Source organism: Rhipicephalus microplus, chromosome X (assembly GCF_043290135.1).
Source record: "Rhipicephalus microplus isolate Deutch F79 chromosome X, USDA_Rmic, whole genome shotgun sequence".
NCBI lineage: Eukaryota > Metazoa > Arthropoda > Arachnida > Ixodida > Ixodidae > Rhipicephalus > Rhipicephalus microplus.
The window spans coordinates 27,937,024-27,964,624 of record NC_134710.1 but is presented as its reverse complement, the minus strand read 5'-3'; the positions used below and the strand labels follow the sequence as shown (position 1 = coordinate 27,964,624).

The 27,601-nt window shown below is 45.3% G+C and overlaps 1 non-coding gene and 1 pseudogene across 1 annotated transcript; one reads left to right on the top strand and one right to left on the bottom strand.

Moving 5' to 3' along the window:
• The window catches only part of LOC142775020 (cell adhesion molecule Dscam1-like), a 429,006-nt pseudogene that overhangs the window by 185,228 nt on the left and 216,177 nt on the right, over positions 1 to 27,601 (bottom strand).
• TRNAS-ACU (transfer RNA serine (anticodon ACU)) lies at positions 25,125 to 25,197 on the top strand. Its single transcript has one exon. It is a non-coding gene; the product is annotated as a tRNA-Ser (tRNA).

Sequence of the window (27,601 nt, the reverse complement as noted above, 5' to 3'; positions counted from 1 at the left end):
TTTCATACGGGTGATGTACATTGAGACTTCTCTCTTCACCGTTGTACTTTGCCTATTTGGTGGTGTCAACGAAACATGTGAACACTTTCTGGTATTCACAAAATTACTTTCTTGTTTGCGTTTTAAGATTGTTGCCACTCTCCATTTTAGTATTCTAGTGTTGTTATGTAGGATACCAACTGCCAAGACGATATCCTCCACCGCGCTTTCATTTTAACTTATCTACGTCCATAGAATACGTGGTACTGGTATCAATTATTTTTGCACACATTTTAAAGGGCTGTGAACATTGTAATTAAAAATCAATCAATTGCTCAACTTTCATTTCTCATTCAGAAATAGGAGAGTAACGAGAAAAAAAAAAGATGCAATACTGCGACTTGACGAAGCGCTGGCCTTCACCAAAGTCCACTAGCATAAATGAGCCAAGTAGAAGCAATGATTGTACTACAAATAGAACACATTTGAAGGCACAATGGCATAAGTGCCAAGGTATAGTGGAAAATTGAAAAAAAAAACATCAAAGAGTTTGGGTTCTTATGAATCATAAAACATAGTTATACACAATGTTGCTACTAAAAAAGGTGTTAGATGTAGTTAGGCCATTTCTTTTAAATGCGAACCGTATTACGGTCGAGCTCAATCTGGTGTGCGGCCACTATTGCAGCGCATGCGCGCCCCTTCCCTCTCTCCACTCCAGCACTCCCTCTCTTCACGCCGACGCAGGTAGCATCTGCTAGCCTATGCTCACTCCCCCTTCTCTCCGCTACGCATTCCTTCCAGCTATGGTCCCAGCGGTGTTTACACCCCCATTGCGCATGCGCATCCCCTCCTCTCTCTCTTACGTTTCAACCCCTCTCACCTCGCAACGCCGACGCATGCAGCATCTGCTACACTCGGGGACAACTTTCCGTGGCAATAAAGGGAAGGCTACGGCGCCAAAGTGGGCGTGAGCCACCGCTCTATAATATAGTGCTACAAATGCGTCCGTGTTTTCGGCAGGTAAATAATAAAAAGAACACTATTATCTACTGAATCCTGTTTATAAAAAGACGGTACACGCAACGAGGAGATGTTCATACTTTTGTTGCTCTCTGCAGAGCCATTTTATATTTTTGCGCATCTGAAAACATCGCACGTTTTAAGTGCACCTGACGGTCAGAATGGTGTCTCACTTTTAAGGCGACCACCCATCACCCTCCAGCTATTCCGACGACGCGCCGAAGGAGCTTGTGTCAAATCTCACTCACAAATGGCTGAGTGAGCAGAGGTATCGTATTGTGGGCAGTGGGATTACTTTAACACGGCCGTCATTGGAAACGCGAGCCGAACCAGACTACATCGCGGAAGAGTACAGGAGCGGCAGTTCCGCCTCCGTAGCTTTCACTTCATTTCCACAGAAAGTTGTCCCCGAGTATAGTCTACGCTCGCTCCCCCTCCCTCCTTCAGGCATTCCTTCCCGCGGCCTAACCACCCTCCCTGAGCGTGCGTGTCCCCTCCCCGTCTCGCCTCGCAAAGCTGACGTAGGCAGCGTCTGCTAGCGAGTATGTTGATTGAAAAGACCGACTGCTCGCCCTGTACAAACCGTTAACTGGATTGGATCTTGACCTCCATGATACTGCCAGCGGGAGATTTTTCCTGTGTGTTGCTGAACAACGAAAATTCGCAGCGTGCGTGTTAAACAAAAGCGGACATCTGGTCTCTCTCTAAAACCGGAATCATCTGTCCCTCATTGCCCCTTAGTAGTGATTCGCATGCTCTAGTAGGAGACACCGATCCATCACTGCGTGGTTTGTGTCGCTCCAGGTTTCTCTTCTGCGCTATGCTGCGATGAGCGTCAGCGTCAACGACGCCGCCAGTGTAAGCGTTAGCGTTCGCTGCTTCGCTTCTACATGGTTCTGTTTAGCGGGAGATGGTGTAGCTTTGAATGCGAATGCATTTCTTAGCCAGGCTATGTCAGGCGTCCTTTGGGATCCGTCCACCACCCTCTCCCATGGCAACAGCTGTGGGCGGGCGCGCTTATCATCGCTCCTAGCAACCGGAGCATGTGGTGCGAGAAAGTGAAGGAGAGGGTGGGTACAGAGCTTCGCCGCGCCTTCTCTCGCCGTTCGCTCTCATCCCTGCGCCCTACTTTCACGTGCTCTCAAGCCTCACTCTCGACCGTTCGCTGGCTGGGCGCCGTTCAAGAACATTCGGGAATGTGTGCTCGAGACACCGCTGTGAAACGCCAACGCCCAACCGAGCAAGCTGTTTGTTTTGTTCACTTCATAGTATTTTTTAACTATACATGCTAGCTACTAGAGCTGGAAACACATACCGCTTTTATCGCGACAGAAAAACGCCATTTGGGTGAACGGCGCCATTGGCTGCATGTTGTACGAAAAAAAAAAAACATTAATCTTCTAGCGCTGGGTTCTCACGTTCGAAACAACGTTGTGAACGCTACGCACTGCATTCGCGTTTCGTCATAATTTAATTCGGGGAGGTGGGGGCATTTTTTATTTCACAAACAGCTGTGGATTTTTTGTAGAAGCTAAAAGAACGAAGAATACTTACAATTAGCAAAGTGATGCGCGAATCAATTAAGTCATAGCTTATGTTAATTGCTGAAACTTTAGCTGCTAAAATGATACTGTGCAAAATTATTGGCATATTAGTTGAGCTGAAAACCACGTTCAGAAACAGCTTAAAATTACAGGTAGAATCGCACAATGGTCAGCATGCAGATCGGCGGGTAACCTACATATGTCCGTTGCTGCTACATTTTTGCCCACTCACGTTCATTAAGATAAATGCGCTGGTGAAAAGCAACAAGTGACAGCGTGACCGTAACCCTCTTCACTCGCTATTCACGGACGACCAGAGGCCTCAGTGGCTTCGTTGGAAGTCGAGCACGGACAGCGAGCCAGTGCGCAGCCTTATAACGAGCCGGTTTTCACGTTGCCCCATTCGCTCTCGAGAGCCTATACGGGCCAAGCAGATGCGCGTAATGGAAAGGGTACGTTACCCTTCGAGCCTATATAAAGCTCTTGTATGGATCGTGCAATATGCTCACCCCGTCTTATGCGAAAAGGAAAGCTGAAGTACGCTGAAAGGAGTTGTTGGTGGCACGGCTTGACAACGAGCGTTTGCGCCTCTGCACATCCGGCCTTTCCACATTTCTCGTTTCTGTTTATAGTTACGGCCTTCCTCTTTTGCTCGATCAAAACGTATTAGAGCAGCAACTTTCAGATGAAGAACGCTGAGCCGCCTTACTTTTTTTAACCTTTGATACCTCACGAGTTAACGTTGTAAGCCACTTGATCACGCCCTACGAATACGTGACGGTTAACTCTCACTTCTTCGTGGGAACATTATCTCCTTGCTCGTTAGCTTCTGCCTCGTCCTCCACAAAGGCCTCATAGAAGAAAAAAGAGAACACCCCGGTAGAGTTTATATTTTCGCAGAAACCTTGAAGTAATTCAGGAAGCTAGAATAATGAATAATTAATGGAAGTGGGATAAGTACTTGATAAATGTAGCGTAACGCTGCTCAAGATAAACACACTAAAATGGTCGAAAACAGCATCACCGTAATGCCATACTATGTGTCGCGAAAATCTCGCGTGGTGCGCCGCTGATTCCCACAAGCTCACCGCGCAAAAAGGCAGATAGGGATATTTTACTGACGCTTAGGAAGCCTGTCTTATACTTTTGCTTTTTCTTTGTTGATTTTTGTCACTTACCGTGTACCGCTTAGGAAGAAGACCAATGAAAAGCGGTAAATGTTTAATTAAACATTTTTTTACACATGGTGAAGTATCACAAGCAAGCTGAACCGAAATCATTCCCGGAATGATCTAGGATTTGGTGAGCATATCCATGTCAACGTTGACGCACTCTATTTGTCCGCGTGTACGTCTAATGCTATTCTTAAAAAACAATAAGCATTGCTCACAACTATAGGATCACCTGGTACAACGACGATTATATTTGGGAACAGCTATGGTGGCTTGCCGGCTTCCAGTGCGTGTCCCAGCTTCGACGGCCTCAATTATATGAGGGAGAAAAGGAAGAACGCGTATTTACTTGAATTTAGGTGCCCTTAAGGAACCCCTGGGGGTCTTGAATGTCCAAGAGTTCCCAACTTAAGCACGGCTGGTAATCATGTTTGTAATGTATGAGTATGACAAACAGCGAAATTTGACGGCTGCGACTATTACATTTTGATGGACACTAAATGCTAGATCCCCGAGTTCACAGAGTTAGGTGCATCCTAAAGAATCACAGTCAATAGGTTAAATCTTCCGGAGCAGTGTATTATGATGTGTCTCATAACGACGTCCTGATTCTGGCCCATAAAACCAGATAAATTATTACAATAACCTAAAGTGACAGGGGGGAGTTTTTTTGAAGGTACGCTGCGTGGTGTAATTTGTTCGTATTTGGTGTTCTTCTCGTCCTGGTGCTTAACTCCGTGAGTCATTGGCACAAGGGGGGCATAAAAAAGAGCGAATGCCGAGCACAGCTCACTCAGTGCGTCATGATTGCACTTCTAATACACTTCAGCGCGGGAGGTCACGTTGCCGTGACTTCCGCTGAGGTGACCTGCTTCCGACCGTCGCAACTCTTCAATTGAGGCCTTCTTGCACTTGGTTCCTCCTACCCTCTGTCTTCTTTCACCCCCTCTTTTTCTCCTCCCATCCACGATAAGCCATGCCCCGTAGGTTGCATAAATAAGCGTTTATATTAACCTCAAGGAACCACCACTACTACCCACTCTAATCCTAACAAAGCGCAGTAGGTGGAACTTGGCGCGTGGCGTTAACAGCTCGGCCACAGAAGTTCACGTCTTTCGGCACAGTAACGGTGAGCTCTTTATATACGCACACCATTTACCTCTGACGGTTTGCTGATCTCGACGTGTTCTCTGCATTACCGACGAGATGGCGCGAAGGGCAGGATCGGTGCCCCACTCTTTCCGATGTGTTGGCTCGTCAACGTGTTCTTTGCCCTAGGGAGCCTAGTCGCCCACGTACTTATTCTGAGAGAAGGGCAGTTAGCACGTCATGCGCTTTCACCGGAAAATTTTTTGTTTAGGTGATAAAATGCACAAGCTCAACAACTGTTACACTTGTTAGTTTGCACTCATCCTGTGTATACTTGTACGTACGTTTTGTTTGTCTTTGTGTTTCAACAGCGTGTTATATGTCTAGCTGTGAACGTTCTTAGTTCACGTTTATCCGGTGTGGGTTTTTTTTCGTGCATCCTTTGTGGGTGTGCAGTACAGTGCCCGTTTCATTCTGATTGTCGTACTTCACGTGACATTACAATTTGTTGCAATGACATTTATTGCTCAGCCTTGCGGTGAAACAGTGACAATATTATTCTAATTGAAACATTTTTGTCATTGTCCTGTAAATGCTTTCGTGTAGAGTTACATATAACAGCTACGATTGCTAAGAAAGAAATTGAGAGAAATAATTGACCAAGGAAGACGCGAGATGTGAATAAGAGGGAAATCTGCAGGACACATTCCCGATGCCTGCCCATGTAAACGAAGCAGTTTAGCTATTTTAGAGGAGTGCAAGCAAACACGGCCCTGCTGCGGTGGTCTATAGTGGCTAAGGTACTCGGCTGCTGACCCGCAGGTCACGGGATCGAATCCTGGCTGTGACGGCTGCATTTTCGATGGAGGCGAAAATGCTGTAGGCCCATGTGCTCAGATTTGGGTGCACGTTAAAGAACCCAAGGTGGTCAAAATTTCCGGAGCCCTCCACTAAGGTGTCTCTCATAATCATATGGTTGTTTGGGACGTTAAACTTCACATATCAATCAATCAATAGAACACAACTCAGGCTGCAGAGCACAATGCGCAGTATAATAACTAATTTTAATTTATAGCAAGCTAGTGATATTAGTGATAACAATAAATAATAACAGAACGGTGTAGGTAATCTAAGACGCGTAGTCTGAGACTTCCGTAAGGACAACTCATTTAGTGAACAAGTGATCAATATGTTCACCTAACATGTATACAAACTTTGCACTAATCGTATAACAGCAAACAGTTTCGAAACTTTACTAATCTGAGTAATTTAGGCGAAAGCTACACGTGCCACATCAGACAAAATTCCAACGTGGTCACGAATATGCCCAAGTAATACCTTACCAACTTTAACGCGTAGCTCGAGGCCCACGAGCTTCACGGAAAACTTCGTCTATACGGTGTTCGCGTGACTGGAATTATGTTTTTTTTTTTTGAGCGCGGCGTTTGCGTGACTCAGTCTACGATCGTCTAGGAAGTAACGTGGAAAGACAGCACGTTGAAAGGATTTTCCTTCAATGTGCATAACAGCATGCGCAGAAAGCATATAAAAGTCTATAAAGAAGCGTAAAAGAAAACCTATGCTCAAGCTTTTAAGAATTGAGCAGGTGTTACACTCCCGCGAAATAAGACAAATGAGCCGACACGAGCAAGGGCATATGTTTAAATCCTCTTTTGAGCTTTAAATGGACCATTTAAGCGACTCATGCGAGAACTTTTGTCTTTTGCATGTCTTTATCAAAGGCGGGTATACCTAAGCGTTTCGCAAACTATGCATTCGAAACTAGGGATCCCCTCGCCTTTGACATTGCTTTGTGCGCACGCAACAGCACGAGCCTCTTCAGCAGTGGTAAACTTGCGTGACCGCATGCAAACCGCAAGGCGCTCTCTCACCTCTCCGCCGCTGACTAGCGCTGCATACACCGCCTCTATACTGCAGCTGTTTTCGAGTGTGGCAGCCACTTTTCTGCACACTTGCGCCTGTCACTCTGTGAATTAGACATCCGTCGCAAGCTTTCCTGTGGCGCCTATTGCAATTACAATTGCGAAGTGACGTCTGTAGGGCAATACGCGCACCTAAGTAGCTGCGCACTTCGTTGATGCTGAGGTTCATGATGATGTTGATAAATTATGGCTGACCCATTTTAATATAACTGGCAGCTTTGAACTATGTCCACTTTGCGTAATTCACGTAATGTGAAGCACTTGGTGCTAGTCTACACTTCTGCCACCCTCGGTATTACACTCGTCAACTTAACTCTTAGGCTGACCTGACAACTGTATAGGGCCTTTTTACGGGGCAGTTTCAAGCGCTGACTTGGATGCATGGTAGACTACTTGAGTGCCACGCAGAATGCCATGGTTAGATTTAATCTCGAAGTCGGGTTTCTCTTTACATTCATCGCGATTATTTGGGACAGCGCGATTTTCACTCGCCGCCGCGTAAGTTCCCCACAAATGTAGAGCCATGACCAACTGGTACAAGAAATAAGACATTGCCATCATGAAGCTCTAGCACGAGGGCATGATATTATATATCAATGGCTGCCTGGACATATCGGTATTACCGGAAATCAGTTAGTCGATGATGCAGCCCGCTCAGCCCATGAAGAAACCCGTGTAGTCCCGATTCCTCTATCAAGGAATGATGCAGCAAGACAACTTTACTTGCTGGCTCGAGATCTCACACGCACGTTCTGGTCGTCTACCAGCTTCCAAAGGTGTCAATTTTATGAACTGGATCCTTCGCTCAAGCTAAAACTACCATCACAACTTTCCCGCTCCGATGCGACACTGTTATGCCGCCTTTGGTTGGGTGTTGCACTCACAAAGGTGTACTTCTTTCGCATTGGTATGGCAGACACTCCTACATGTGACTACTGCGGAGATGAAGAGACCATCGAACACGTCCTGTGCAGCTGCGCTTGCTACGACACACAGCGATGCCAGCTACGGATGGTTTTGAATCGACTTGACCCCGGACCATTTTGTGGGCAGAAGATACTAGGACCTTGGGCATCTGCCTCAGTTGCGCAGAAAACAACTAACAACTAAAGCACTGCTACTTTACCTTAAGTCAACAAACCTGAGCGACCGCCTGTAAACTGTGTGTGCTCCCCGAGTGTGGTCGTGATTGTGTGTACCTTCTCATCTTTCTGCAACCTCTTTTCTCCCCTTTATCCCTTCCCCAGTGCAGGGTAGCAAACCGGATGTGCGTCTGGTTAACCTCCCTACCTTTCCTTGTATCTTTATCTCTCTCTCTCTCTCTAGACACCGAAAGCTGCACACTTAATAACTGCCGGAGATCTTAATAAATTCTACACAGCTCTTTAACATGTCATTTGCACTTTCACCCTTAAGCCGTCTTAAGTACATCATAGACGTGGGAAATTTTTTTTTGTAGATTATTCTTACTCGTCTGAATCGCTTGCTCACCTGCCTATCCCGCGATTAAGCTACGAATGAATGATGTGTGGTCTTTTTTTTTGTCGATAGTTTCAGTCACCCAGGGATGATCTGATATTTATGAGTATTGAGCACGTAGAAAGGACAGTGCCGTCGTTCTTTGCTAAAGCAAGCATTACATAAGGGTCACGTAAAGTGAGACAAATCTAAAATCTGAAAAGAAACAGGTTGACAGCACTTATTCAACTACGCATAATAGTCTGCGTTGCCTTAGCACCTTTGAATGAAACATAACCACCTTCTGCGTACATCGACGAGAAACCACGTCGTGACAGATGAAGCAACACCTGATTGGGCAAAACATTAGCTTAACAAAAGTGCGTTAAATGAGTCGGTTTATCGTGCTAAATTGCCAGTGTGTGTGCGTGTTCTACTCCGTCGGCGTTCAGTGACGTTTTTCAAAACTTAGTTTTAACCCAACGGCATAGGCTCTATATTTTAGTCAATAAACGCAACGTGGTCTTGCCTCCTATCTATTGTTTAGGCCAGTATCTGTAACGGATCATTAGTGGAAGCTGCTGTATGCAGATGAGTTTGAAATGCGTAACACAAACAAATGGACAAAGTTGCATCCGGAGCTAACAGCAAATGTCTCTCCTGATTCAGGAGCATAACGTATCTGCAAAAAATTGCAAAAAAAATTTGCTCCGTATCTGCCTGTTTCACGGCGAATGTCTTCAAAAGACGATAGTTTTGTGTGTGGAGAGAGTGAACAAAACGTTTGTTTGATCTTGTGCACGAGAAAATCGGTGAATTATATTCTGGAAGCACTGCGTTAGAGAGTCTCGATTTGTGCAGCGAAGGCGAACGAGCGCATCGAGGCACGTTGGACACAAGTGCCATCTGGGACTTACCTTCGAAAACGAAGGAACGCATGCGTGCCCACGAAGAAAGATGCACACCTGTCTCGGAGACGATAAGGTGTAGAACGCAAAGCGACGGGCAGGTGTCACCACCGGGTAGTCTTAGCAAAGCGTTGGAAACACTTGCCTTTTTGAGTATCACGTTGCACTGTCAGCGAAGCATGATTATGCGCAATAATTGCTTTTTAATTGACAATCGCACAAGTATGAACGCTGAAACTTGAGCAATATTGGTGGGCGCTGCGGATAGGGTTGGCCATTTGTGCCGTGTAGGATATCATTACGGCGGACAAACAGACAAATGTACAAACAGAAAGACAGATAGCCAGACCAAAGTTTTTGAGTCGACGTACCCCGAGAAAGACTATCGCCTGTAAAAAACTTCAGGGCTCCGCGGAACGTGCAGCACAGTCACGACGTAAGCTTTAGAGGAGCGCTAAACTAAGAACACGTCGTGAACTGTTTTAAGACTCATATTTTAGCAAAACGTGTACACAGAGTCTCTAAATGATGGCGTATAGCCTATATATATATATATATATATATATATATATATATATATATATATATATATATATATATATATCTCGTCGTATCTTTCTCTACGCTCCCTCTCTTATTAGTTCAGTGCCTGGGCTCTCACTGACTTCTTACACCATGCGCTCGCGCCTTTCCCTAGAAACAATGTTCTAAAACAAATATTGCCTTGACCATTTTTATCGCGATATTGTAAAGCCGAATGCTGTCATTTTACTAAAGCTGTAGTGAAAATCTGATGCCGCACTGTGCCTTTAAGTATAGTTTTTATCGTGCGCAGATGTCGAGGGGCACCTCATCTGTGCGACCGAAATTCAGTATTCCGAAGAATGATCCAAAGGGTGTACAGAAAGACGACGCAGCCAATGAAACAAGACGACAAAATGGAATTGAAGTGCTTGGGAACTTACGACGAGGAGGGAACCAAAGTGTTAAGAAAACATAGCGCGAAGCTGGCGACTTATAAAAAAAATGCGGAACTCAAAATGATATCTTTTTATTGTTAGAACTTTCACTGACCCGAAGTGACTGTTTATGAAGCAAGAAAAGGAAACTCTGAAAGCTGAGAATATCGCTTGCGCCTCCCTCTCCGAGTTGTAGGCCACAAAACATTTTGTTGGAATCTTCGGCAAAGCGAAAACTTCCGCTTCTTCTCATAGCGTAGCTGTTGATATAACTCGACGGCGGCCGCTCACATCGGCGAGTGCTCCTACAAGTTTCCCGAGAAGTGAAGCACTAGCACTGCGGACGAAGATCGGCTTTCGCAGCACATCTGGCAGCGCACCTGACGCGAAGACGGAAGGCCACTTCCTCCTCAACAAGCAGGCCCGCTAATCCTCTTGCCAGGCGCATGGATGGCCCCGCAGAGCGGCTTACCAAACCCTCGGAGCACTGGCACACAAGAACCTCTTGAGGTGTGCAGCCGCTCCCGTCGAACCCTCGCCGTCTGCCCTAGCCCTAAGAAGAGAAACGCGTCCAAAGTGATTTCAACAAGATTGGCTCTCGGCTCAAGCATGATTTCCTGAAGCTCATAAGCCGGCCTACTCGGGACGCTTAACGAAAATTGCTTCCACCCGTTTTATTGCCGTTTTCTCTTGTTCCAGTTTGCGTCGACTTTGGGCTGGTTATTTTGTGCGTCTTTTTTCCTCACTTCTTGCTTCCAAGTGTCCTCCTGGGCTCTTATGCCCACGCTTCTGACGATTGCCGCGAAGAAGTGTATTCCGGGTGACACAATCGAGGGTTGCCGGCTGAGCCGCGACCCGTCTTGCGTCGATGTGCCGGTGAAACCCGAGACCCCAGGAGGGGACAGCCGGCGGGATTGTCGTTATTGAACCACCACATGCGAGGGAACAGGGTGGTGCGGTCGGCACGAGGACCCACTTAGCACTAATTCGAGGAGGAAATGCTTACACTTGCGCAAATCTTGTTGTCTCGGGATTTGTTGTTTGCTTTTGATGCTTGCAAATGTGGAACCACTCGCTTGGGAACAGAGACAGCGGGGTAAAGAAGCGAGTGTGTTGCACGGCGTTCAGTTGCGGGAATCTCTTGTCCGGACGAGGATCGTGTTACGTCAGCCCGACGTTCGAAAACATCGCTCGGTAGCGCAGTGTTTCGCGCCGGGAAGAGCTTACCTGGTTGACGCATACTTAATACACACGCCTTCGCCGATACACCAAGAGATGCGACACGTAGCGAATACAAAAGGTGGTACCTATATGAAAAATAACGTACGCATTGCTCATGTGTGTCATTGTTAACGAACAATTTGTCAACAGCTTATGCCATTGCAGTATTACGATATGCACGGAACGACAGAATGGCGGTATTTACATATATAATGATAGCTTACCTTGCATGCTGCTTTGGGGAGACTGCCACAGTACATAAGGAATAAATCGATGCAAGAAAGACGGTCGAGTTTTCAGTAAAGTGGTCTGCGTGCATCGTATGAACGGCGCCCGGTCAAGTTTCACTCTACTTGGGAGGTCTTAAACGAGCTCCGCAGCAGTATATACCTGACACTACTACAAACGTTTTTTGCTCACTTTCGTACGCAGAACATCACAACATGTGTAACCATAAATTAAACAGCGAAAAAATACACGCATGTGCGGGACAAGCAAGCAGCAGTAACATTACCAAAAGTGCACTTTTGGCGCCGTGCATGATGGAGGATGCTTTAATGTGAATAAAACCAATGAGATCAATGGAAAAAACATAAACCTGATATAAACAGCGTTGTTGCAAGAAACACATGAAAAATAAATTATGTTAGTCGCGACTACATATAGATGACTAACATAACTAACATCACATAACGTAAGATGTAGCGTTGGCACATCTGCATATATTGCAACACTAAGTTATTAGTATCGGGTGCCACCTTCACCGTTGCTTTACTCGCAATTATTTTCCGTCGTGGCAGATATGCTGACGATATCGAACATTCAGTGTTTTCTGGTAAGTTTTGATTCGATATATTAAAACTCAGTTCAGAAGAATGATGGGCACAAGCTTCGAGAAGCGCCACGGCAGAAGATCAACGTCTTTTATGGCGGCTGCATTTATTTACATTCTGTAGAGATTATACGTCTCATCGCAAATCTCTAATACTGTTTCTCTCATGACAATCCACTGCAATATGAACGGTTCATTTTTCGAAAGGTATTTTATCGCCGTTTTTTAAATACGAGCCTCGAAGATAAGTATTTAGCTAGAGCTGAAATACAGCCGTCAGCACCTTCATCTCGAATGCTCCAACGCTTGGCCTCGGCTCGTTTGAACGCATGTCAGCGCCAGTAAGTGTTAAAGATGATATGCTTGCTGCTGTCAAGGATAGATGTAGCGCGCGTTGGTTTAACTTGTAAATCTCTGTTTCCAGCCTGCCTGACTGGCAGGTCGAATTCACTCACTTCGCAACCAGTTTTTGCCACGTTTCGCTCCTGGCTACGTTATCACGAGCAAATTTGCGTTGTCTTATAGTTACCTCGATAATGAACTATTGTGTGCGACAGTTTACGCACCTTTCGTGTTTGAATTCACAGTTGCTGCTCAAAAGGAATCGCATGTATCAAGAGCATAGTGAACGCACGTTCAAGGCATTTGTGAAAACTGCACAATAAATCTGAAATGCAGTGGCGTTGCTCATGTTTTATTACAATAGTTTTGAGATAGCGTGAAACGTTCTCGCAATTCGGAGTGTGCCTTCCTGCTTGGTTCGCGCTGCACAGAAAATGTGGTCTTGGAGCACAAAATTTGAGTAATAATATCTAGGTTTAAGCGTCCCAGAACTACGATTTGATTATGAGATGGCTGTTTGAGCTTTTATGTGATAACTACTCACGAAAATAGCTTTGTTTGCGTTGTGTCCATGCGTATTTATTGCTGAGAACACGCACAAATACTGCACTTCATACGACATCTTCCATGCAGCGTGAACCACACAAAAAGGTACACTATAAATTGCGAGAACAGTTTGATTGAGGCTGCCTGAAAATGATTGAATCTGAACGGAAACAACGCCGCCGAATATGAAATTTGTGTATTGTGCAACTTTTACAAAGGCCATGAACATGCGTTTGCTCTGATTTTTATAGATGTGATTCCTTGCTGCAAATTCAAACTTATAAGGTGCAAAAGCTGTCGCACGCAGTGGTTCATCGCCGGAATAAGCAGAAAACAATAAACGCCATGAGTTGATCGATTTGATCGATATGTGGGGTTTAACGTCTCGAAACCGCCGTATTATTATGAGAGATGCCGTAGTGGAGGGCTCCGGAAATTTCGACCACCCGGGGTTCTTTAACGTGCACTCAAATCTGAGCACACGGGCCTACAGCATTTTCGCCTCCATCGAAAATTCAGCCGCCGAAGCCGGGATTTGATCCCGCGACCTGCGGATCAGCAGCAACCCCGTGGGCACGCGCGATAACGTAGCCACGAGCGAAACGCGGCAAAAACGAGATGCGAAATGAGTGCATTCGACCCGCCGGTTAGGCAGACTGGAAACAGAAATTTACTTTTAAAACCGACGCGTGCTACATCTATTGTTAACTGCACCAAGTGTTTTATGTTCAACGCTTGGTGGCGCTGACCTCAGTTCAAGCGAGCCGAGGCCACACATCAGAGCGTTCGAGTTAAAGCTGCTGACGGCTCTACGTTGAATAGATTAGTTCTTGTCTTACGTATAAAATTATAATCCGGCTTCGACTTCTTTTTTCGCGATATGATTTCTGCGAAAGAACACTTTATGTACACTACCGGCTGTAATGAACTTCACATTCTGCGTCAGATCCACCCATAAAATATTTGAATTATTTAAAATGTTCAGCAGGGTTGCTTTTTGGTAGATTTGAAAAGTAGTGAGGCCTGGAGCGCGTTTTGCTACTATCAGGCGACATTTTTTATAAAAGAAAACTAAAATGAAGCGCCTATGTTTCGTTGCTTCACCTTCAGGCGACTAAATTTTTAATTACTAACTGAATTATTCTCATTGCAGTGCAGCTGTGCATTACTAGCATAAAATAAAAAGTTATGCACTGAAACTTGGCAACATTGAACGTGGCCGCTCTTTTCCCTTGAAGCCTTATAGCGATTATGATTGACAGAATCACCGTGAGATCAGTCCAGCTTCAAGCAGTAAAATAAACAAGTCAGCTTCTTTTTTTCCATCCTCCGCTTTTAATATACTTCACTCCAGAAAACATGCGCTTGGCATTAGCATGAGAAGCTGGCAAGAACAGCCATCCTAGATGGCGCGCAACGTCACCAGCGTGCAAGCCACGTGTTTGTCTGCATGAGCACAGCTAAGCCTCTCCGTATTTGTAGCGGCGCTAAGGTCTCCAGGATACAGCTGCCAAATCTGAAGACTTCTTTCGTGAAAAACCGGGTTCAAAGGACTAATATGCCTGGAGACGAAGAGCAGAGTGTCTCGACATCCATTTATTGCGGCGCAGATCCAAGAACCACCACGTGCCACGTGCCATCCCTCGTCCTTCTCTTCCTCTCCTGCACCCCATGTTCACTGTTTTTAACAACCGCCTCTGCGTGCATTGGGGTACCCACGGTTCAAACCTATACTCTGCAAAGGCTGCATTGTTGTCACATAACTTTGTCGCACTTATGCAAACTTGCTATCGTATGTGCAAATAAAGTGACGAAACGCTAATAAAATCGTCAAAACAAAACTTCAAAAAGGCCAGGAAGTAGGTATAGATAAAACCACCCCCAAATTTTGGTCAAAAAACAGTTCTCGCAATGTATCGACCTATGGCGACCCTAGTATTCTGCCACAACATCTGAAAGTGGATGCTCAAAAAGTGTAATGGCTATGCCTATGGTCAGGCGCTACCCGGTAGAAAGCTCCTTTGTAGCAGAACAGCGGAGGCCCAAATTGAAGCGCAATTCTGCTGTTCCATCTAGCACGGACTAGGCAAAACTGAGCACTTTAATTTTGGTGTCCCTAACGCGCTTACTTAGAATGCACTAGCATTTCGTTCAGGCCTAGCTGTGAGGGCCAGTGAGAACTAAGGTGGACCCACCTGTGACAATCAGCTCCCGGTCGGTTCGGTCTTGGCCGAGGGAGTTGTTTGCAATGCACACGTACTTGCCGCTGTCGTGGAGACTTGCACGCCGGAACAACAAAGTTCCATCAACCTCTTGAACCTGCGCAATGAACAGACGTGCATTGGTCACAGACACGCAGAGAGTGTGTAGACGTTCATTATTGAAGATAGAAGTGGGGCGCAGTACTTAAGACGGACTGGTGGAGAGAAGAACAACACAAGCGCCAACTCGCAGCTGAAAGCTTATTGAAGGTGCAACATATATACATAGCGTCCGAAAATTGTCACGTGATACAAAGTCTCTCACCTGAAAAAGTGTAAAAACCATCGCCGTTCCGCGAAAAGTCATCAAAATATCATGAAGCCGCATGCGCCGAAACAGAAAAGATAAGCAAAAGTATATTAAGCGGATGAAATAACCAAAAAAGATAAGTGAAGCGATTTTACCAAATATAAGTACTCTTTCTCAGAAATCACAATGGAGGCGTGGCTAACACATCTTTCCCCGTGCATCTCTTAATGTGGATTGATTGGATTAATTCGCGGGTGGTATTATCGCTATGCCTTGATAGGACAGTCACGTAAACAACAAAAAAAGTGTGAGCAGCCACACAAAATGCAATGCTGCACCAAGTGGGCTCCGTCTCTTGATGGCACCGTTTTGTAGTGTTCCTGTAAACGAATGCTTAAATACCGGCCGGTTCAGGCAACGTATCACATGGCCGCATGACAGTGGAATAAGGTACACAACACCTCTGACATATTGAACAAAAGGCGGGCTGTGTTTGACCTGGCAATTCTTGTTTTCTACGCACTTCGCTTTGGCTGCTATCTTTCTCTTTATTTTTTTTCGCATGCATAATCAAGCTAATTCGGAGCCGAGAAACCACTTTCACATCGAAGCGATTAGCCACATTCTTCAACCCATGCGACACTTTACGAATGTAAGGGATTACTATGGGTTTAGATGTGTGGGATATTTCTTTCTCTGTTTCCTGTGCCCCCCTCCCCCCCTCAACCTAATTCCACGCTCTTTAGTAACTTCTGGGCTACCTTGCGCACGACTGTCTGAGGGAAACCAGCACGTGTTAACCTTTGTAGTGCATTGCTGAAACTTTCGAGTAGTTTGTGTGGACATAATTTAGTTATCGCGAACTTAAATGACGTATTGGCTTTTCTGAACGTGGAACATACAACCAGTACACATGGTTATCTTCAGCCGTTAGACATAAAGTAAAAACTGTAATTATTTTTTCTTTTGGTAATTCCACTGTGACTTTTAACACACGATTGTGCTCTTAAAACGGTTTCAAAATATTGGAAACATTGTGTACATTCGACGCCAGGTTGTTTGGAACACTTTTCGTAAGCTATATATATATATATGTTGCACCTTCAATTAACTTTCAGTTGCGAGTGTGCGCTTGTTCTATCTTCAATTATGAACCGCAAACAACTAGCCCAAATGGCTGTTTTGCTACAGTGTGTCGACGAATGTCGATGCTTTGATCATCATGACAATAAGAGATTTAACAGAAATAAATCATAAATTGTACTGCGATAAGAAAAAAATATAAAGTACCTCCAATATGGCTTAGTCAAAACCACGCTTGCACGTATATAGAGCAATAAACAAGCCGAATATAAACAGCTTCGAAGTGCATGTGCATAGCTTTAGTAAAGGCAAAGCATACATTCTTTTTGACCAAGAAGAAGAAAGAGAATGTACAAACCTATTCTCGCCTTTTTATTTCATTACTCCTTTAAGACGAAAACCGTATACGTCTCGTGCAAGCATGACCTTGAGAAAAACTCCACCGTGTAGTACAAGAAGTCACATGACCAGCCACACACACCTGTAGTGGATAGAGGCGCACGAGCTACGCGTCACTTCGTCCTTGCGATGCTCATGTGATAAAAAATTTATGAAAAGCCGTCTTTGCTTGATATAAAATCCATGGTTAAATAGGCAATACAAATGGCTTTCGCATTTGAGACGTCTTAGGGGAACGAAAGAGAAACCCTGTGACTTTTTTTTTCACCTTTGTTTATTTGTGCAATGCATTCTACGCTTGAGGCTCAGCGACAACAATATTATTTGCTCTACATTTCAACAGCGCAAGGTGTCCTTTTTTCTTCTTAGTTTACTGCATGAGGCTTTGAAGAGCCTGTAGACAACCTCACGGCCCAAAGTTTCCGATGAAGAAATAACTGCACACTCATACCTTGCCGACACACTGGCGCAAGAACTTCGCGAATAAATGCTGTAACAAGGTAGTTACAATAGAATAGAATAACCTGCTTCGGCTGGTTTTGGTTTCTCCATCGGTCTTCCCAACCTCCTCACTAGCGGAGAGAGGTCGGCGTAGCCCTTTGTCTTGACTACGCTCACATCGGGAACGTAGCGCGCCGTCAGTGATTACGTGATCGGAGCGCAGCCAACGATCGAGCAAGTCTGTGTCGCTATAGTGTCATTGCCGAGCAGCGAAAAAGTGTAATGCAAGGGTTGCCAGGAACTGGCGAGGTATGCGCTCTTGTTTTAGCGGAAAAGCTGCGCGATGGCTTTTCAGCGTACTCTCGGAGGCTCTCGTTCTGGCAATACCACTTGTCCAGAAAACCGTGCATTACCAAAAAACACAAAACAAAAAAACAAAAAAACACCCTTATTGATGAAGCACAGATGAAGACTCCGAAGTAGGATCTCACTGTCAGCACTCGTAGGATTGTGGCAAGACCCTATCAAATTTGCACGAAAGGGCGAAGAATAACATGAACGGAATACAAGAAGAACAATTGTGAGTCGAGATGAAGACCAAATATAGTATAGATTAGCAACATAAGATAAAAAAAAGGCCCCGATTTTGCTGGACCGCTCCCTCGGTTGGCGTTCCGCTGGCGGTGGAGCCCTATTTTTTATTTTATTTTCATATTATTCTATTAAAACATTCTTTGACACATTATGTCCTATTCTTTTTGTTTCGATTCGACAGCCTGTGATGCTTACGTGCAACAGCCGGGGCTTAACTCTTTCCTTTTAGGTAATTTTATTTGCCCGACTGCGTTGTATGCATGTCCCGGTAATTTTGGGATTCTACCAAAATGGCAGAGGGCTGCACAGGAAAATGAAAATGCAGACAGCGCGGCTAAAATTGACAAAATGACCAAACTGCATCGCCGCAAGCCCAAGGCACCGTTTTCAGTGCAAATGACCAATCGATGGAGTCGGTGCTGCAGAACGTTGACCATGGGTAACATTACGTCACTTCGCGTTACAGCGAGGATTGAGCATGCGCCTTGGAGGGGCGCGAGAATTGTTTTATGGATGAAGCTCCTTCGGATAGCCTTGTCTACCCGTCGGAGTCACATAGCAGTTTGAGTGCCCGCTAGAGGCGCGTGATAGCACCCAGCGCGTGATCTCTCACTTCGACAGCGAGGACAACGAAGCGCTCGCCCTCAATGCGTGCTCTGGGGTTTGATTGCAGACCACTAGAGGCACTGCAGTGTCACTCACTTGCGGCGCGCAATCTCTCTCTCTTCGACTGCGAAGAGAATAAAGACAAGGCGGCAAAACTGCAGGCGTAGCTAAGGGCTCGCCGAGCGGCACCAGCACGACAATGCAAACTACCGGATTCAGAGTTGTGGGCTGGCGAAGATGCCGCGAAACGGCAGCGCCAGCTATAGCTGACCCGAAGTTGAGAACTGGCGAAGCTGCAGCGGCACGTCGACGCTGGCAAGCGACCCGGAGGCGGCCAGAGCGCGGGAAGCAGCTGCGAAACGCCGACAGCGTTACGTACGGCTATTGCTACGCACCTTAACCTGATTACTTACGCGCTTAAAATCCCGTAGAGGAAGTTTACAAGAAAGTTCGAAACCTTTGCTCTACGAGATTCAAAGCGTATAAGTGATTTCCGCGCTTCGACCACTCACCATCAGTCACTTCATGGTTTTGCTGCGATGTTTAATTGCAGCGGCTGCGCGGCGCACAGCGCTGTGATATTCTCAAAATGTGACCATCGTGGCCTTCCCAAATTAGCGAGCTTGTTTGGCAGGCGTGAAAAAATTGGAGCATGTTTACTGACTCTTTAACGACTTCCTATCGGGGGGGGGGGGGGGGGGGGACAATGAAGGTTCTGCGACATTCTGACAAAATCTGTCACAATTGTACTTGTACAGCAAAAAAAAAAAAAAACACGAAAATTGCGATAGAAAGGCGCAGCAGCTCAGCAATTCAAGGCCAGCACTTGCGAACTTTCCCGGTGTGTCTCTGAGTGTCATTTGAGCAGTCATGGCAAGCACGGTGTTTCAGGCAGCGGCGTTGCTCGTTATTCGTTAGAGTCGCACCACGCTGCCACTTCTAATGGGACAGCGTCATCATGAATTTCGATCATGTCCACACATCTGTTGGGTCAAAAGTGACTGCATTATTGCCTCGTTGCTCATCGTACACGTCCAAGCTTCTTAGTTCATGAAAAATGACTTACTCCATTCCTTTAAATGAATGCAATAATTGAGGACTCGTGGTCGTTGGCGTCTGGGAGTGACTGAAAATCCTACTTGAATTCCTTGAATTGCCTGTTAATACGTTGCTCACCAGTCAATGGCAATAAGATGGTGAGTCAAGGGAGTTGGTTGGGGTTCATTATTTACTTATTTATTGACTGAAAATACCTCAAGGACCCTGTACACATCACAGGGTTTTACATCAGGAGTAAGAGAAACAAACAAGTTAGTTAATATTTACAAAGTTTGACTAAATGGAGATCTTAAAATGAGCATGGCTGATGTGAAAGAGAATGTCTGGGGGAAGATTGTTCCAGACGATGGCAGTCTTGACAAAGAATGATTGCAGATGCGTGGTATTGCGCTCACAGAGAGGGTATACGGCTTTATCATGGCTGATGCGTTGAGAGATGACCCAGGAGCACCACACAAACGCATGAAGTATAAGGACGCGTGCAGTGCATGGCATGGCATCTTGTTTGCTGTCTGTGACATATGGTTATGTGCTATTCGGTGTGTCAGCGAACGCTACCTGGGCGCCGCGACAATCATCTCTTGACTGTTGTTAATATGCCCAACTTCCCAAACAATCACTGCCGAGGTGGTGCAGTCAGATTTTGTACTCCCGTGCACTATGGTCCAGAAAAGAGGTCATCTTCATCTTCATTAAAAAAATCTACAGGTGCGCGAGGAAGTCCCCCCCCCCCCCATCATGTTTATTGTTACCCCTCCCTCCCCCCAAAAAACAAACACAAAAAACGTATGCGCTTTGCCGACTACTGCCTCCGGTCTCGTATCGCAATGCACGTGGCAGCCGCTTTTTCGTCGAAATTTATTGTCTTCGTCCCTTTCTTTCGGCCTCCTCCTCCCTTTTTTAATGGTACCATCCAACCATCACCTAATGTCCATCGTAGTCACCGATAGCCGGTTCAAGCGACCTTCGTGCGTGAGAAGCCTTCGCTAATTCGTTCAGCTTACATTTGAAGGCACTCAAAGCGCCGCGCGTTAGGTGGCAATGGCGTGGTATTTTTTTGAATTTCACGGACTGGAAGCAAACTCTGAAAAAAAAATAACATGCGTTGTTATCTTACCGTAACTTGAAAATTTTGTTATTTCTGGATAACAGCTAGAAGTCTTCTATTGAAATTGTTTCTCTGGAATCAATATTTAAAACGTTCGCTAAGAAATCTTTGTTAATTACCATACTTGGCCGATCAAAAAAATTATTCTGACGTGCTACATACAGCTAATAACAATACTTCGCTAGCTGGAGACGCGTAGAATTCATTTTTAATTTTTTTTATTGCTTGGTGCTTCTTAGCTGAAACACCCTGTATATTGTCTCCAAGGAAGACTAGAAACAAACTGTTTTAAAGTGCTCAGCTTTAAAAAAGAAAACGCCCATGTACCTTCATAATCCTATACTTAAGCGCATTCCTTACTCTTGTAGTTCTACTCAGCTTATTTTACAAAAACATTTCAGCTATGGAGAAGCACCGTGTAGTCCGGTTTCACTCTCCTATTTTTGCTTGTCTTGGTTCTTATGAAGGTCCCTCTATATAGCCAATAAACCTTATCAAAGAAAATCAAGTGAGTTTGATGCCGGATTTTTAAAGAAATTAGCATAGTCCAAACAGTGACCTCAGCCTAGTTTTTGGTTCCTAATGACCAATTTCATTGTGCGCACTTTGGCATGGATACAGGAATGAATGTTTGGTGTCCTCTTATAGCGTGCTTGTATGGTGATTAGAGTAGCGTAATTCACACTGTCAGCTATGGTGACCAGAGAAACAATACGACGGGCTGAACATGACACTGCCCATCATATGTATTCTCCTGGCTCATCCACATATCATGAGACTATATTAACGAACAATAGTTGCTCTGAAATATAGCGTACTGGTTATTCTACGAAACAAAGAAAAAAACATGTATGCAAGCTCAAGACACTGCCAGCGTGCCCGTCCAGGAGCATCTAGGGGCCGTCTCCAAACAGTGTGTCGAAATCCCGCGTCTTCTTTGAGTACACCGCCATCGACGCTCATAATCTGAATCTCACCCTGCCTGAATCCTGGCTTAAGCGCCCCCATTCCAGACTGAATAAACGTTTACAGAGTGCAGCTGGCTGTCACAACAACGGGAGCATGCAGAGAAACTGGTAAGCATGCTGGCATCCACCCTGCGCACCGCAATCGAGGAGAATTTCCTTGAAGGCACCTCCTGCAATTCAAGGCGAGCGATTGCGAGCTTTCCGGGTGTCTCCTTGAGAGCGTGTCATTTGGGCAGTCATGGGCCGCGCGGGGTTCGCGTGTGCAGCGGCGTTGCTCGTTATCCGTGCGAGTCGCACCACGCTGCCTCGTTATTAAGGAGAGACGCTCCGGTGTCGCCCGGATGGGCGCCAGGGCTGTGCAGCCGCCCGCGACCGAGCAGTGCTTGCGGGGGGCACGCCGCTTATGACGACGCTCCTAATCAACGCTTAATTAAACTGAGGCGCACACAGGGACGCTTCAACTAGAGTGTCTTCTGACTATCCTCGGCTCATTTTCGAAAACTTGAGAAGGCACCTTCGCGGGGATGGGCTGCTAAAGTTCTTCCCCGTTCTGCGGGCTGTGGTCATTCTAGTTAGAAGTTTTTTAGTGGGCCGTGCCAATGTGATCAGGAAGGTGACGGCAGAGAATCAGCCGCCATTTGTACGCAGTTATTTTTTAGTGAATATACTCTGCTTTCGTCCTGGTTACAGAGAAGAATACGGATCGTCTGGAGTCGTTTTTGTTGCCCGGCAAAATTATGTTTCGCCAAGTAAGAATGTTGAGGCGGGTAGACTTGATATAAGCTTCAGTTCTGAACAATTTCTGTATCTTGATTCGAAGGTGCTTCCGATATTTCTAAGTGATGTTAAGATTGGTGTATGCGTCCAATATGGGATTCCACCGCGACATCTCGAAGTTCAATGCGGAGTTTCGTGCCCCCTTCTTGATGCAAATCAATTTTTTAATGAGATGTATGTATGTATGTATGTATGTATGTATGTATGTATGTATGTATGTATGCATGTATGCATGCATGTGTGTGTGTGTGTGTGTGTGTGTGTGTGTGTGTGTGTGTGTGTGTGTGTGTGTGTGTGTCACCCACAAAGGTCCTGGTGCAACTGTTTCTTTAAAGTGGCCATTACACCAAACTTTCGATCATAATCTACGTGAATTAACTATGCGTTCACAAACAAGCTCGAGAAATGTTTGCGCACTTGGTCAAGCAGTTAAAAAAATATGCGATATATGTGCAAACACGTGAGTGACCTGAGATTCTGGCAACACTGGCGCACTCGCGAGCCATGACGTAAAAAAATGTCTACTGCGTATGCCGGCAAACAATTTTGCTCCGTGCTGAGCTGTGCGTTCAATCGCGTTGTTGTTCAGCTTGGCATTGAAAGTGAACGATTTGCAGCCGCTGAAATTTTGGTGGAAGACGACAGCGCTGCTTTATGCATCACATGACGTCACACACCCCATGACAAATTGGTGGTCACCGTCAGATAGGGGGTTTTTCAGCTGGAGTTATATTATACTAAGATATCCTTGTACATTGTAGTTTTCATACAGGTATAGGTATAGACCCTGCATCTCTATTTTTTGCTGAGAACCGTAAATTGTCGAGCGGCCGGGTCATGGCGCCTTTAGCTGGAATGTCAGAAGAAGCGTGGTATAACACAAAGAACATGACATTCATGAGATGACATGTCCTGTATTTGCGTGCGTGATACAACACAGACTGGTTTCATTACTGTCGGCTAGTGCTGACTCATCGTGGCGACTGGTGACTTATGCTCACTGTTAGTTTTCAAGCAAATGGGGGGGATCCAAGCTCCGCCCTTAAGTGTTGAGCGTGATAGCAATATCTTGTCCCTAGTGCTTACTTCAAAGACGTAGTGCATGAAACCTTCTCGAACTTGCTATGCACGTACTACGTCGCATCACTGAGGGAATAGGTGCAGTAACATGTGTGCCTTTTGAAGTACTTTCAGTCATCAGTTATGACGCACCGTCTTAAACATGCTGAATTCGCGAGGCATGATTTCAAGGCACTCAGTATTACATTCCAAGCAACAAAAATAAGGAAGTCGTTGTTACGTGCGACCGAGTTTTGGCAATTGAAGGTAGTGAGTGTGTCACGAATGATCAAAGTATTATGCACACAGCCAGCGTCAGTACTTTCATAAAACGAATCCGCTACTAAGCCCGAAATACATGCACAATTCGTTTTTTGGTTGTACTTGTTTCGAGTGAAGAAAAAAAAATACTTTTCACATTGGCCTTGGAAAGCGTGACGCCGAACAATTGTCTCAAAGGATAGAGTAACGTGCAAAGTGATCATCTGCAGAAGTTTACCGTGTAATGCCGGTAAATGATCACAAGTGTTCCACTCAGGAGGCCTGCAGGAATGTGCACACTACGTTTCAAGGCTTTTCATGATACACGTAGTTCGTGACGTGCCATCGAAGTCGGCGTCTTCATTCGCACACACCGTGTCTGAAAGGGGTAGTGGGCGACCGGCTTCAAACCATGAAGTCATTAAGATAATCGCATGTTCCGACGCCCGACGGCAATGTACCTTTGTAGCACGCATTATTACTGCAACATTTCGTCTTGTACTGCCAAGCATGTATACAGAACGCGTTTGTTTGTAAAGCATGAAAGTTGCTTTAACTGCGTTTCCGAGCAGAAGAAATTATTCTTGTTGCATTCAGAAGCAGACCTGCGGCTGTGTGGTAGAACACTACCTTGCCACCCAGACAACCCGTGTTCCATCCTGAATCGGACTCGGAATTTTTATTGCTTATTTAATTTACGTCTTTCTGGATTTTTTAGCTCCACGCAATTTGATGATTTTTCGCTCCAAACCTACGGTGCCAACGCCGGAATGTCTGCGAAACAATCTCTTTAACGCTGTATCGTTAAAATTCGTTAAAAGTGCGTATTATCTACCACATATTTGCCTCTCTCATATTCTAAAGTCCTGCTCGCCCACTCTTTAACACATCGAAGAAGTAGAGTACACCACGGTGGATAAGCGCTTAAGCTGCTCGGCTGCGGACCCAAAGGTCGCGGGTTCGATGCCGACCGGGTGGTCACATTTCGATGGAGGTGAAATGGTAGAGGCCCTTGCAGTGTGTGATGTGAGTGCACGCTATAGAACACGAGACAATGGTAATTTCGGCAGCCCTCTACTGTATACGGCGTCTTCCATAATCATTTCTTGATTTTGAGTTATAAACGCCCCATGTTATTATGCTAAAACTGCCGCTTGAGCGAGTTGGTTCATGATTATTTAGACAAAGTTATCAGCGCAAAAAAGACGAAACATTCAGTGAAGAAACACACACACACGCCCCGCCGCGGTGGTCTAGTGGCTAAGATACTCGGCTACTGACCCGAAGGTCGCGGGTTCGAATCCCGGCTGCGGCGGCTGCATTTCCGATGAAGGCGGAAATGTTGTAGGCCCATGTGCTCAGATTTGGGTGCACGTTAAAGAACCCCAGGTGGTCGAAATTTCCGGAGCCCTTGACTACGGCGTCTTTCATAATCATATGGTGGTTTTGGGACGTTAAACCCCACATATCAATCAATCAAATCACACACACACAGCGCTGTACTCACAACTGGCTTACTATTTCAAACGCAGGGCCTTTTTGTAGGCACGTATGGAAACAACAGAAGGTAACATGAAGAAAAGAGGCGATGAAAACCACGTGACAACCACTTGCCAAAAAAACAAACAATCGGAAACCAATCAAACCGTCTAAACTTCTCACGCCACAAGGTACGCCCTCAGTATGAAAAGAGAAAAAGAAAAAGAAAAAAAAAATGATGTACTTGATGCCAAAACCAACCAGACCGAACACGTTGAAGCCAGGGACTTCTAGTTACAGCAGGCACGTCAGTGTTCCACAGCGTTCGTCCATTCCACATGTACCGGAAATCTGCTCGTGTGCTCAAGCGCGAGTGCCCCCGTTACGTGAGTCTTCGAAAAAAAATTTCACCATTTACCGCTAGGGGGGACCATGAGGTGATGCAAAGGAGCGGGGGGGGGGGGGTGCATACAACGTTTGTATCGGTTGGACTACTAGGTGTTTCCGTCAATGTTGCGCATTTTTTGTTATCGTTTGTGTTGTGTTTATGTTTTTATGTTGTTTTTAAAGTACACACCGAGTCAAACCGATGCAAACGTGGTGTGCTTCCACCATGCTGCTCCAACGCTATAGCCTCCGCAGCTCTGCATGTTACGTATGCGTAAAGGCGTATACGTCATCGGCGTGCCCGGTACGTCCGTGTGACGCACGTACCTACTTCAGTGATGTTCTGTACTGCGCCAAAGAAATCTCATTCAGAGACATGAACATTCCCCATTTCGGGGATTTTCCCCTGATTGAAGAAATACACAGCGAATTTCCCTGCACAACAGTACTAATTTCCGCCCCCATCCACGCACACACGTACTATATTTCACGTGTCTCACGTACTGGCGACTTTTGAAATCATGATTAGCCCCTTCACGGCCACACAACAAAAGCATGACGTTATTACTTCATATACTGTTAGTCACTGCACATTGTGGGCTTCAAGTCTAACACCACTAATGAACTAGAAATCGCTCTGTGTAAATATCAGCAAGAAATCTCAACGACGATGCTTGCGTGGTGCATGCGTCAGAACAGATTAGAGCAGATAAAGGCGCACTGTGAGCGCTAAATGTCGGTCGTCATAGCAAACCATTCCTGAAATTCCCTGCAATGTCACGAAGATTTTCTTCTTCGCTTTGGCTCAAAATGACAGGCGGAAATTCCCCGAAAAAGGGAAAATTCCCTGCACGGAACATCACTGACCGACTTGATTTACCCAAACACGTCAGTCCGGCTCGTAGTGGTTGGCTGCACGACAAATGACGTGGCACGTCAGGCACCCTGCATACTGCTTCACATTACATCGATTCTCCCAGTGCGCGGGATCCAACGCAAGTTTCGGGATTATAACGAAAAATTGGAAAATATCGTGCCATTGTGAAGGTACCAGCTATAGACATTTTGTTTAAAAGAACGAAGAAATACATGGAAATTCAACAGATTACGGCGTACACTATAACATTAGATGTATAACACAATCCAAACAGACAGCTCGAAGACCTAAAATTTGGTCAAAGAACTCTTTCTTGGACGAGTTTGTGCGCAAGTTTGACACTCATTTGTCTTTCCTCCTTTTTCGTCTTCATGTTCTAAGCATTCCGCCTCAAATATTATGTTCAGAAAACTAAAGTATTGTAGAAGAGTATACCAGAAGTACACAAATACACAGGTACAATTATGAAAAAAAATATTCGACTGCATAAGAATACGCAAACAATGTAATTACAGAGATTATAAACTAGAGTATCATAACATGCGGCATAATTTATTGAATGGGTAAGATCAATCAGCTCTCAGGATACACTGAAATTTAACATTTTCATAAGACAATCGCCTTGTCAATACATCTTCAAGAATAGTTTCTTCCTTGAAGTCATGTTCATGAATACGTCTCTAAAATATCACAAGAAAAAAAAACTATAGAGTTCCCAGAAGTTATCAGTAAATGAGTGTCGGAAGCAATGGGAATGAAATGTAGGCGTGATGCCTGCTTATAATTCGTTACTCTCCAAACCGAAACACTGCTTGTGTGCGGCGTCGGTGGCTCGCCGTATGATGGTTAATTTACGACTACTTAGGACTTGAAGCAGTCATTCGCCATAGAAACCATGACAGAATTCAAAGCGTGATGGGTTATGTTTAGAGAAGCAAGCGAATTATTACAATGTCTGTCAACACGTCGAAATGAC